Below are 13,242 nucleotides of genomic sequence, written 5' to 3'. Positions count from 1 at the left end.
AATGAGAAGCAGGTGCGACATCCAGCTCGCCCAACCCCAAATCTGCCCGCTGTCGCAGTAGAGGGAGCGGGGCAGCTGCAGAGGAGCAAGAGCAGCATAATAATGTGAGAATTGCGGTGCGCATCCCCTCCCCCACCCACCCTGTGCGCCCCAACAAGTACCGTTCCTGATAGCACCACTTCCCTACTACCATTCAATGATCCCAAGTGCAGTAACAGATGGCTCAGTTAATCCGCCCCTGGACCAAGTAGTTACAGTACATGACGAGCAATTTACTGCGCCCAACTCCACATGGAGAGAGCAGGTTCCTGACGACTGACGCTGCAGAGTTTATTACTGACTGGGGAATCTATGTGGAGCGCAGCAATGGCGCCGCCGCCCGAGCTTAATCAATCGGACCCGCCCCTTACTATTAGCATCACGATCGGCGCGCACACAAAAAAGGCAGGCGGGCAGGCAGGCAAGCAAGCGAAGTACGGTACGCAAGAGGGAGCGAGCGAGGAGCACGAAACCACAACGCAGCCTAGGCCAGGGCAACTGGCGGGGATCGGCGAGTTCGAGCGGCCGGAGCCCAGACCCAGCCACCCGAGGAGGGCGGAGATATCTATGGAAGGTAGGTGGGGCTCGCCCGGCGCGGTCGGTCACTCACCTCGGTGTCGCCGGATCGTCGGCGCCGCCGCGCGCGCGCGCGTAGTCGGGGAGCGAGGACGCGGCGGGGACGGAACGGAGGACGCTCGGTGGCGGAGGGGCGGATAAATAAACGGCGGCGGCGACGACGGCGGCGAGGCGGGGGCGGGGAGAGATCGGTCGACGACGACGATGGTGTGGTGTGAACAAAATCGGCGGTCGTGGTCTCCGTCCGTCGCCTCGGTCTCTCTGGTGTCGTGACGAGCCAAGTTGCGTGCCCGTTCGCTCCCTTTTTTTTCTTCTATAATAAACAGGTTGTTTATTCGGGAGGCGTGCCACGTGTGGTCAACGGCGTGGATGTTGAGACGGGGCCAATCGACGGTCCGTGTGGAGCGTTGGGGTCATCAAACTCCGGCAGGAGAAACCGATGGCATTCGAACCGTGCCGGTGTCCATCTCCATCCCTCACCAACTCAACCGCAGCTCTGGTTAGGATAAGGTGTACTCCTGCCAAAATTTAAGATGGATAGAGTGCACATACACGTCATCTCTTCAACGATTTGTGCATGAACCTGTCCGGGGGTACCAACACGTTACAGATAATGTTCTTCTCTTACACCCTCTCTCTGCTATCCGGTTTGAGAGTCACCAGCTTCCTTCCGACTCATCTCCTCCAGCAGCCTCGCCAGCCGGAGTGGGAAGGGGAGGGTAGGCCGGTCTCCCCTTGTTCATAGTACTGGTAGTAGGTTTTCCTTTTTGTATTTTGTTTCCCTTAGTGGAGTCTGGCGTTATGTTCTAAGGCACATGGTCGTTGGAGCAAACGACCAGCTCTCTGCGGATGCTGGCGGTGGTTCTCCTATCGATGGCGCTCTAGTGGTTTGAGCCGAAGATGGTGAACGAGGTTATCTTGACATGTCCTCTAAATAAGCTCTTAGGGCCTTCATATTTGGATACTTCTTGCGCTCTCGTTATCCTCTTTCTTTGTCGTCGAGGTGGGAGCAAATTAAATAGAGGCGGCCGTGGCACTAGTCTTGGCAAAATCTGATGGATAGGCTATCAAGACCAGACCCAGCCGGCGGAGGAGGGCGGAGATATCTATGGAAGGTAGGTGGGGCCCGCCCAGGGCGGTCGGTCACTCACCTCTGTGTCGCCGGATCGTCGCCGCCGCCGGGCGCGCGCACGTAGTCGGAGCGGGACGGGGAGCGAGGACGCGGCGGGGACGGAACAGAGGACGCTCGGTGGCGGAGGGGCGGATAAATAAACGGCGGCGACGACGACGGCGACAACGAGGCAGGGGGAGATCGGTCGACGACGACGATGGTGTGGTGTGAACAAAATCGGCGGTTGTGGTCTCCGTCCGTCGCCTCGTTCTGGTGGTCTCTCTGTCCAAGTTGCGTGCCCGTTCACTCCTTTTTTTTCTTCTAATAAACAGGTTGTTTATTCGGGAGCAAACGAGCAGCTCTCTGTGGATGCTGGCGGTGGTTGGTGAGTGAGGTTCTCGTGCCATGTCCTCTAAATAAGCTCTTAGGGCCTTCATATTTGGATACTTCTTGCGCTCTAGTTCTCCTCTTTCTTTGTCGTCGAGGTGGGGGCAAAGTAGAGGCGACCGTGGCACTAGTCTTGGCCAAATCTGGTGGACAGGGAATCAAGGCTGCAACGAATCATCTGGAGCTCATCCTCAGTAGTTCTTCGACAGAGTTCTTCCGTTCAGCTGCTGACCGTACTGGTCGTAGGGCAGCATCTGAAGGGATTCGTTGCATAGAAAACAAAAAATTTCCTACCGCGAGAACGCAATCCAAGCCAAGATGCAATCTAGAAGACGGTAGCAACGAGGGGATGATCGAGACTCACCCTTGAAGATTTCCAAAGCCTACAAGATGAGGCTCTTGTTGCTGCGGTAGACGATCACTTGCCGCTTGCAAAAGCGCGTAGAAGATCTTGATCACGGTGCCACGATCGGGCAGCACCTCCGTACTCGGTCACACGTTCGGTGTTGATGAAGTCGACGTCCACCTCCCTGTTCCAGCGGGCAGCGGAAGTAGTAGCTTCTCCTTGAATCCGGCAGCACGACGGCGTGGTGGCGGTGGTGGTGGAGAACTCCGGCGGAGCTTCGCTAAGCGTGCGGGAGTGGTGGAGGAGAGAGGGGCGGCTAGGGTTTGGGAGAGGGGGCGCCGGCCACTAGGGGGTGCGGCCACCTTCTGGTCTTGGGGTGGCCGGCCCCCTCCCCTTGGCCCCTCATTATATAGGTGGAAGCTCCAAGCGTTGGACTACAAGTCTTCGAATAAGACCCCAACCCAAAATCTTCCATGTAGTAGGGAAACCTATCCAAGGTGGGAATCCCACTTGGGGTGGGATTCCCCCCTTCCATGTGGGGGGGTGGCCGGCCCCCTTGGTGGAGTCCAAGGTGGACTCCCCCCTCTAGGGTTGGCCGGCCATGGGGAGGTGGAGTCCCTCCGGGACTCCTCCTTCCTTAGTGATTTCTTCCGGACTTTTCTAGAACCTTCTAGAACCTTCCATAAAATCTTCCGGATCATTTTAAATCTTATAAAATGACTTCCTATATATGAATCTTATTCTCCGGACCATTCCGGAACTCCTCGTGATGTCCGGGATCCCATCCGGGACTTCGAACAAATCTTCGAACTCCATTCAATATTCAAGTTCTACCATTTCAACATCAAACATTAAGTGTGTCACCCTACGGTTCACGAACTATGTGGACATGGTTGAGTACTCTCTCCGACCAATAACCAATAGCGGGATCTGGAGATCCATAATGGCTCCCACATATTCAACGATGACTTCAGTGATCGAATGAACCATTCACATACGATACCAATTCCCTTTGTCACACGATATTTTACTTGTCCGAGGTTTGATCATCGGTATCACTCTATACCTTGTTCAACCTCGTCTCCTGACAAGTACTCTTTACTCGTACCATGGTATGTGGTCTCTTATGAACTTATTCATATGCTTGCAAGACATTAGACGACATTCCACCGAGAGGGCCCAGAGTATATCTATCCGTCATCGGGATGGACAAATCCCACTATTGATCCATATGCCTCAACTCATACTTTCCGGATACTTAATCCCACCATTATAACCACCCATTTACGCAGTGGTGTTTGATGTAATCAAAGTACCTTTCCGGTATAAGTGATTTACATGATCTCATGGTCATAAGGACTAGGTAACTATGTATCGAAAGCTTATAGCAAATAACTTAATGACGTGATCTTATGCTCCGCTTAATTGGGTGTGTCCATTACATCATTCATACAATGATATAACCTTGTTATTAATAACATCCAATGTTCATGATTATGAAACTAATCATCCATTAATCAACAAGCTAGTTAAGAGGCATACTAGGGACTCTTTGTTGTTTACATATCACACATGTATCAATGTTTCGGTTAATACAATTATAGCATGGTATATAAACATTTATCATAAACATAAAGATATATAATAACCACTTTTATTATTGCCTCTTGGGCATATCTCCAACAGCATCTCCAAGCCGTGGTGCTAACCTGGTGCTGGTGGCATCGCTTATTCTTCCTCCTGGTCGGCATGCCAAATGGGGAGGGTCTTTTGAAGCACTGTTGCGGCAAGCAACACCAGCCCATCTCAAAGTGGTGCCATCCCCATAGATGGTGCGGGTGGTTATGGCGTCAAACTCATCGACATTGCCGGTGGTGAAGGACCTGATGACGTTTCACTACTGATTTTATGGTCCTTTTTTGTAAATTATAGGGACTACAGACCACTCCAAACTCGGCGATTTGCACAAAAATAACCCAAAAGTGAAAGAAAAGCACAGACTGACCCTCCGGCGAAACTATTTCACCAATCTAACCCTTTTGTGTGGCGCCCCTCCCATGGGCGCCACACATGCCCATGTGGCGCCCCTCCTACCGGCGCCACACTCCCAGCCGACGTGCCCCCCCCCCTCCCCCCGCCGCTGAGCTGGTGCGCCCATCCGACGTGGCAGCATGTGTGGCGCCACTCCCAACGGCGCCACACATGCACTTGTAATTGCCCCAAACATACTGTGAGACAATTCGTCTGGGACTTAGCCGTTTTGCGAGGCTCGATGTGTGGCCCCGATGCCACGGGCGCCCACTTAAGTGTGGCGCCCGCGCCCGCGCCCAGCCCGACCCTTCTTTCTTCTTTCTCTTCCTCTCTCCTTCTCCTCCCCAACCGCCGCCGCCGCACGCCTCCCCTTCGCCCCCCACCAAATCAACCAAGGAATCATCAGATCTATCCGGCCAACTCCTTCCTCCTCCATTCCTCAAGGTATTCCCCTTCGATTCCCTCCGATTCATCCAATAGTGTTGGTGGATATGGTAGATTTGGGTATGAACCCTAGATTTGGTAGATTTCTTGGATTTGGATGTGTGGAAATTTATGTTGGTGGAATCTACATTGTAGTATATGTGTTTGAACCAAAGATTTGTTGGAACCCTAGATATGAAATTTGACATGTATGTGTTGAAATCCTATGTATGTATGTGTTGAAATGTTGGTTGTGTTTGAACCAAAGATGTTTGAAATGGCTATGTATGTGTTGAAATGGGTATGTATGTGTTGAATGTGTATGTGTAGGAACCCTAGATATGTTAGTGGATTTGGATATGAACCCTAGATTTGTTCAAATTCTATGTATGTATGTGTTGAAATGTCTAATATTTGCCTAGCAAATGCATTCAAATGTGTTACATATGCCTAGTATTCTTGATGGAATAACTCATATTTGTTAGGAATGCCTAGATATGAATGTATGTGTGAGCCTCTATGTGTGGCGCCCGTGGCATCGGCGCCACACAGGCTAGTGTGGCGCCCGTGGCATCGGCGCCACACATCGAGCCTCGCAAAACGGCTAAGTCCCAGACGAATTGTCTCACAGTATGTTTGGGGCAATTACAAGTGCATGTGTGGCGCCGTTGGGAGTGGCGCCACACATGCTGCCACGTCGGATGGGCGCACCAGCTCAGCGGCGAGGGGGCCACGTCGGCTGGGAGTGTGGCGCCGGCAGGAGGGGCGACACATGGGCATGTGTGGCGCCCATGGGAGGGGCGCCACACAAAAGGGTTAGATTGGTGAAATAGTTTCGCCGGAGGGTCAGTCTGTGCTTTTCTTTCACTTTTGGGTTATTTTTGTGCAAATCGCCTCCAAACTCTAAGCTAGTGTTGCATTTATCAGTACTAATTATATATGTGAACAACCAATCCAAACTACATTGAAAATAACAATGTTCAATAAAAATAGCAAAACCACTTCATTTTCAGTATTGTTAATTGTTTACTAAAAGCTAGAATGTAGATTATTTAGAACAAATTTTGAAGATATAATGTAGATTATTTGAGAACAGAGGGAGTATGCCTTAAGTGGGACAAGAAGCCTCTGAAGAACAGGGAGACGGTGGGCTTCCCATTGGTGGGGCGGGTGCGGAAGTGAGTCACTACCTCGTTGGGGGTACATCGTGGTACACAACACTGACACTACAACATCATGTCTTATTCTACTATCAAAGATTTTTTTTTGGTTCTTTTGATTTTGGTGATTTTTTTATTTTGATTTCTCAAAAAGAAATATTTATTTTCCTTTTCATTTATTTATTTGGGGAAGATGTAGAAATTCAGAACTTTTTGTTGTATATTTTAGTTCCCATGATTTTTCAAACTTTCTTATACTTTTGTGCCTTCACTTCTTCCCCGTCCCTATTTATACCAAATGTCAACATGGGGTGGGTCAATTTTCCAGAAATGTCTTTGTTCCATGCACGGAACCGTACCGTGCATGTTTGTGTGGTCCGATCCACGCTGCTCCACGATTTAAATCTATCTTGCTAGATATCATTCAGTTTCATCATGTTACCAATTTAAATCTATCTTGCTAGATATCATTCAGTTTCATCATGTTACCAGAATGGAAAAAGTCTATTCTGAACCCTGCATTGGTAGAGGTTGGCGAATCAAACCCTGAACTCGAAATCCCTGCCGTTTGTACCCTGAACTATTTATTCCCGGTCTAAATTGAACCCCAGATGTATTTTGCATGAAAAAATAAATGAAAAATTCATATAAAATAATTGTGGCCCCTCACTGATAAAGGTGGCCCACGTGCCATACGCATCTTCCACCTCCAATATCCTTCCAAAGTCAAACAATTCCGTCGTGAGGGTTGGCACGAGGCTAGGTGTTGCTGCTGTTATGGATCTTCCTGCGCGCCGGTGTGGCCGCTTCCGACCAGGGAAGGAAGGGCCGCGCGGAGGCCGTCGCGCTCCTCAACCACCTGCTGCCCCTCCCGGAGTCCATCGCTTGCTCCCTCTGGGCGATCTCATGGCCGGGCGCTGCAAAACAAGGTGGTCACGTACCAATTCGTCTCGCCCTCCCCCGGGCGGGCGTGGCAGAGCGCCGCGGCCATGGCGAGCACCAGGAGAGGGGCACCAGGAGAGGGGCACCAGTAGAACGGCGGCGAGGTACCCACGGAGGCCGTCCGTTCTAGACCAAGAGGATCGAGGCTGGAGATGAGCAGCAGCGACACGCGTCATGTCTCCCTGCGTGACATTTGTGGCGCCCTGGCGTCCGTGCGGGTGGTCTCTAACTGGCTGCTAGCGAATAAAAGAGATAAATTGGGGAAGGAAGATGAATATGAGTGAGGGTCATCTAAAATCCCGGCCGGGATCTTTCCTTTCCCGGTGCACCAAACATATCTAGGGTTTGATTTAGACCGGGATTGATTAGTTCAGGGTACAAACGACATGAATTTTGAGTTTAGGATTTGATTCGTCAAACCTCTATGAATTCAGGGTTTAAAATAGACTTTTTTCCTTTCAGAATCCAACACTAATTAGCACGCAAAGAAAACATGTAGATTTTGTGCACGGAACAAACCCCACTCTCCATTTTCCCCAAGATGGGAGGGGATCCCAATTGCGAAATCCCCGATGGGAGTTCGGTTTTCGGGGTCATCTGCCCTTTGCAACCAAACAAGCCCTGACGGGGCAATGTATCCACGAGCACCCCATCGGATCTGTCAGAGTTGTAGTGTCACCATGTCAAAGAACGCATAGACGAGGGCATGAGTAGAAATGTGGTGAAAGTTAGTCATCTGTTGGTCCATGTTTAGGGCTAGAGCTACTGTCAAATTATTTTCATAGTGATGTTGATTGAATAGAGAATAGGCAATCTATGTCAGGCCTTCCCGTTGAGCCACTTAGTCATGGAGCCATTCGAAATCGTTGCAGTAATACAAGCAACAGAATGTGAATTGTTCGAGTGATCACAATGTACCATAGTCCCAATCCACGGTTCATTCAATGTCTGTGTATATGTATCTTCACCGACAAAGGGGAAGCACCCTGTTGAACATGACGAGGTCAAGAACACCGAGTCCAGCACCTGCTTAGGCCCATTGTACGCTAGTTCACCACACACACTCCCTCGTCCTCGATAGACATAAATTTCCATAGAAAATTGCCACGGGTTTTACATGGCTGTGAAGCTTCACCTCGGCGAATTTTCTAAGGACGCGACTAGCGGGCGGCCGCATGCCCAATTGTCAAACCGAGCGGCCGGCCCAAAAAGGAAAGTACCTGTCTGGTTGGCTGAAAAAGGAAAGCCACCTGGTCCACCACCTGCGTGCCGGTTGGCTCTTTCTGGCACGCACCAGATCCCGAAAAAACAGGGCGGGAGATCCTCCCTCCAATCCCCGCCCAAACCTAGCTCCCCCCAGATCCCAGATCCAATATAACGCCCAGATCTGTCGTAAAAACAGAACGAAAAACCTACCAGTTCTTCGTCAACCTGGAGCTCCCAGCTCCGTTCAGGCCGTTCGTCTGCCTCGAGCTCCCCATCTCCCTTCGTATCCTTCCAAGCTCCCTTCGTCAAGCTCCCCCAAATCCCTTCGTCAACCTCCCAGCTCTCCATGTCTACGAACCAAGAACCAGGCATCTCCAGAACAGGAAGATTTCCAGTGGGATCTTCAGATCAGGTAACACAAACTGAACAGAAACCTTCAGAAATTGCCTATAGATCCTCCTATTCCTCTCCTGATAGCCTTCTTTTTTCATCAAAGAGAAGCTATGGGACATACCTGCTAGTGTCTGTGAACTTTGTTGCCTATACATGAGTAGGATTTGCTCCTGCATCTAGATTGAAGTTTCCCATGTAGATTGGAAAACAACCAGGCAACTTTTGTTCTTGTTAGCCCTGCATACTATGTGCCCACGTAGCAGTAGGCAAAAAACCTGGGCAAAAATATGCAACTGGTACCAATTTGAAGCAAGTACTATGAGGAAGCTGGTAATAATTCTAGGATGAACAAGCAAAAGGAAGCAACTTTTGTTACCCATGCATGCAAATTCCTTGCCTATTACAAGCAACAAGTAATGTTTCACTGGCAACTTGTAAAAAAAAGATGAAAATATTAGAGTAAGTAACTTTTTAGCCTATGCATGCAACTTTCATGCATTAGAGAAGCAACAAAAAAATGTTCCCCAGGCAACAAAGTAATGTAGAATGACACAAAGTAGAAGCAGGTAACTTTTGTAAAACCATGCAGGCAAATTCAATGCTTAATAGAAGCAACAAGTAAATGTTTCCAGGCAACAAGTAATTTGCAGGTCTGCACTACGTCACATAGTAGAAAGTAGAAGTAAGGATCCATCAACCCAGAAAAAGGAACACATATTCAACAGTGGTCTTGACATCTAGAAGAACTCCATGCTATGTACAAATCTACATATCTGCAAACTAGAGCGTGCACCTAGCCAAGAAAAGTGTACTCTGTTCTATGTAAAGTAGCAATCGATGTTGAGGAAGTCATGATGTTGTCCTTTGCAATTCCTGTTGCACTTTATATCTTCTTTGTCAACGATGCCTATGTGTTTATAGAACAAGGTGTTAGTTCCAAGTCAAAAATGTAGTTATAAGAAGTAAATATTGCAGATGTAATACATAAGTAGTAAGGCATGAACATAAAAATTAGTATTATGTTGATAGCAACAAAAAAGTACTCACTGTCATCATCATCATCTTCCCTACAAATCCCACCTGTTTTTTGCTACATGTTTGTGCATGTTAGTTGCTTTGTTTGTGGTTGTTAGTTGCTTTGTTTGTGTATGTTAGTTGCTTCCATGCCCATGTTAGTTGCATGCTTTCGATGACTATTTGCCTAAGATTTTGTGTTTGTTGTATTTGCTAATGGGTCATTTGTTCTAGGTCCCTGGTACTCATGGAGTGGATTTCCTTGATCTAAATGAGGTTCCTTTTGATATCAATGAGGAACCTGGTATCTTACCTCCCAATTATTTTACACAACTGTTGGATGAGGCAATTGACGAGTCACCACAGCCACCTGTGAACACTCATGCCCCGGTTGTTAATGTAGAACCTGCTGCAACAAATACATACACAGGTCCTCTTGTTGCTACTACAGACACTACTACAATAGCACAAGATGGAAATGAGGATGAGGCTTCGTCCCAGCCAAATGACCCTCATGTTGGCATGCGCTATGATACGTTGGAGGGTGCTAAGGAGCACTACAATGCACATGCTGCAAGGAAAGGTTTCTCTGTGAAAGTAAATAGTAGCAGGAGATCTACAATCACCGGAGAGAAACAGAAACAGCAGTTCACTTGCAACAAATTCAGGAGACCAAGGAAAGATGATGGTGGGGCTGAGTTGCAAGTTGATGTTGGGCCAATTCCTGATTCTTTGTCTGAAGATGAGGCTGATATTGAAAATGCAGAGCTTGCTTCCGTTGTGGCTGATCTTGCTGCTCAAGGGCGAAAAGAAAAGGCGCCCAAGAAGCGTAAAAGAGAAAATATTGTGCACACGTTTTGCAAGGCCCAGATGGTTGTGAAGTTAATTGATGGAAGATGGGAGGTTATCCACTTTGTGCCTGAGCATAACCATCCGCTTATCCACAAACCATCTCTCACAAAATATCTCAGGTCACACCAAGGCATGCCAAAGGAGGAAAAGGAATTTGTGAAGAATCTTCACAATACAAATTTGACAGCTGGTAAGTTTTTCAGTTTTGATACTGCTAATATTTGTATGTTGCATGTGTAAAGATAAAATTCAGCTGGTAAGAATCATTTGGAAAAGTAAAAAAAGAATGATACAGTAGCATTTTGTAAAAGTTGCATGAAAATGATAACTAGTTGCTTGTAATGGTTAATAAGTTGCTGCGAATGGCCATGAAGTTGCCTGTTTTATTAATTTACTTGCAGACAGTTGATTTGGTACTAGCCTAGATAGGTTTTATGATTTCATGGATTGTTTAGGTAGTTGCCTGGTTTATTTGTCAAATTCCAGGATATGTTGTGCAAGTTGTCATTGGAGAAAATGCGTGTAGAAAATAGTTTGGAAAGTAATGCTCGAAAATGTGAGGCAAATAGTTGTGGACTATAATACAACCAACTAACCATTTCCTACTTTTTTTCATTAACAGGTAAAATGATGGAAATCATGTCAGAATTTTATGGTTCAGAGTTGCTTGTGCCATACACAACCAAAACAATCACCAACTACTGTGCAACTCTGACTAGAGAAGAAACAAAAGATGGGGATCTGGCTAAAGTTGTGAGCTACTTTGTAGAGCTTAAAGAAGAAAAGGATCCAGACTTTTATTTCCGGTTAAAATTGGACGACGAAGACAAGGTAGAAAACATTTTCTGGGTTGATGGAGCTGCCCGGAAGGCATATGCAGAGGCTTACCATGACTGTGTCTCCTTTGATGCAACTTACTTGACAAATAAGTACAGTATGCCTTTTGCACCATTCATTGGGATAAATAAACATGGGCAGTCCATCATGCTGGGTTGTGGATTTGTTAAGCAAGAATTGGCAACAAGCTATGATTGGTTGTTTGAGAGTTTCCTTATTGCCATGAATGGTCTTGCCCCGGACAATATTATCATAGACCAAGATGGTGCTATGGCGGTGTCGATTGGCAGATTGTTCCCATCTTCTGTTCACCGTAATTGTCGCTGGCACATAATGCAGAACGCACAGTTGAAATGTGGCCCTACATCAAGGCAGGAACCCTGGTTTAGCTGAAGATTTCAATGATTGCATCGATTTCAGCTTTTCACCAGAGGAGTTTGAGGCAAAATGGGCTCTGTTTGTAGGCAAGTGGCCAGTTGTTGGTGGTGCAAATTCTTACTTTACGACTCTCTATGCTAATCGTGCTAAGTGGGTACCATGCTACTTCAAGCACAGATTCTTCCCATTCCTGCAGTCCACGCAACGAAGTGAGGGCTTTAATGCCATTCTCAAACGCTATACGAACCCAAAAAAGTCTATACTACACTTTGTACAACAGTATGAGAAGTTGCAGACTCATGTACTTGTGAAAGAAGGGGGTAATGATTACAGGACGAATTGTTTGGAACTTCGTCCATGGTCACCATTCCCTGTTGAGGAACATGCTTTCAAAGTTTACTGCAGAGACATATATTTGAGGTTCCGGAACGAGTTTGAGCTGATTGGGAGGTACAATGTGTTACCATTTGGTTGCAACTTTTACAAGCTTGAGCCAAACAGGGGATGGTGCGCAAAATATGGTACTAGGACCTACCTGGTAACCGCTAATAAGGAAGAAGGGACGTATTACTGTGAGTGCTCCAAGATGGACAGGGATGGTATACTTTGTTGCCACATCTTAAAGATCTTCACCCACCTTGGTGTTGATGAGATACCAGATAGGTATATCCTAAAAAGGTGGACTCAAGGTGCTTTGAGTGGTTATGTGCCAGCAGCGATTCTTTGAAACGACAGATGTTATGCCTCCAGAATCACAAGTGCAATTGCGGCACGCGAACCTTAATATGGGATTCACAAAACTTGCCCGTATTGCTAGTAGAACAGACGCAGCTACTGCCATTGTTAACAAACATTTGAGAGCTGCAGCAACAGAGATATCTCACTTGAACAAGTCGCTCAAGAAGAAGAAGCATGTCTCAAAGCGGTCCGTCCACTAGTGCACACGATCAGCCTACGAAACCTAGGGACCCGGCAAAAACAACGACTAAAGGGAGGACTAAGGAGCACCGTACAGTTTCAGCTCTTGAGTTGCATCCAAAGAAAAAAGTTCAGTGTCACACTTGTGGTTCGTTCGAGCACAATTCTGCAACTTGCAAGCTTAGGTTTCTGTAGTACTGCAGAAACACAAGTCCTTTGTAGTTCTCCGCGAGCTTTATTTTTTTTTCTCTTTTAGTTGTCTACATTAGTTGTGACTTATTGAAAAATCAAAGAAAAGTCTTTGCCTCCCTTATTGTAGTCTAGTGTGCAACTCTGAAAAATATGACAAAATTTCCTTGCTGTTATGTGTTGTGGCAACTTTTAGGTTAAAACGATGCAAAATGCAGTACTAGTGCAAGCAAATTGTGATGACAATGAAGCAACTATGAGAACATTGATATCAGACATGTACTGGCGAGTATGAAAAACTGAATTAGGAGATGAATTATAACATGTAAGTAGAAAAAATGATGCACTGATAACATTTATTAAAAAGTAGAAACCAAAAAAAAGGAATTGATGTCTGCATACTTGTTCTTCAAATGTTTAGAATTTGCCTCCAGTTTCCT

The 13,242-nt window shown here is 47.0% G+C and overlaps 1 pseudogene; it reads left to right on the top strand.

Annotated features, from left to right (window-relative positions):
* Positions 1 to 366: 366 nt before the first annotated feature.
* Positions 367 to 12,865, top strand: LOC127340514 (uncharacterized; annotated as a pseudogene).
* Positions 12,866 to 13,242: the final 377 nt, after the last annotated feature.

The sequence above is a fragment of the Lolium perenne genome, chromosome 3 (assembly GCF_019359855.2).
Source record: "Lolium perenne isolate Kyuss_39 chromosome 3, Kyuss_2.0, whole genome shotgun sequence".
Taxonomy (NCBI): Eukaryota; Viridiplantae; Streptophyta; class Magnoliopsida; order Poales; family Poaceae; genus Lolium; species Lolium perenne.
This window is presented reverse-complemented; position numbering and strand designations above follow the sequence as displayed.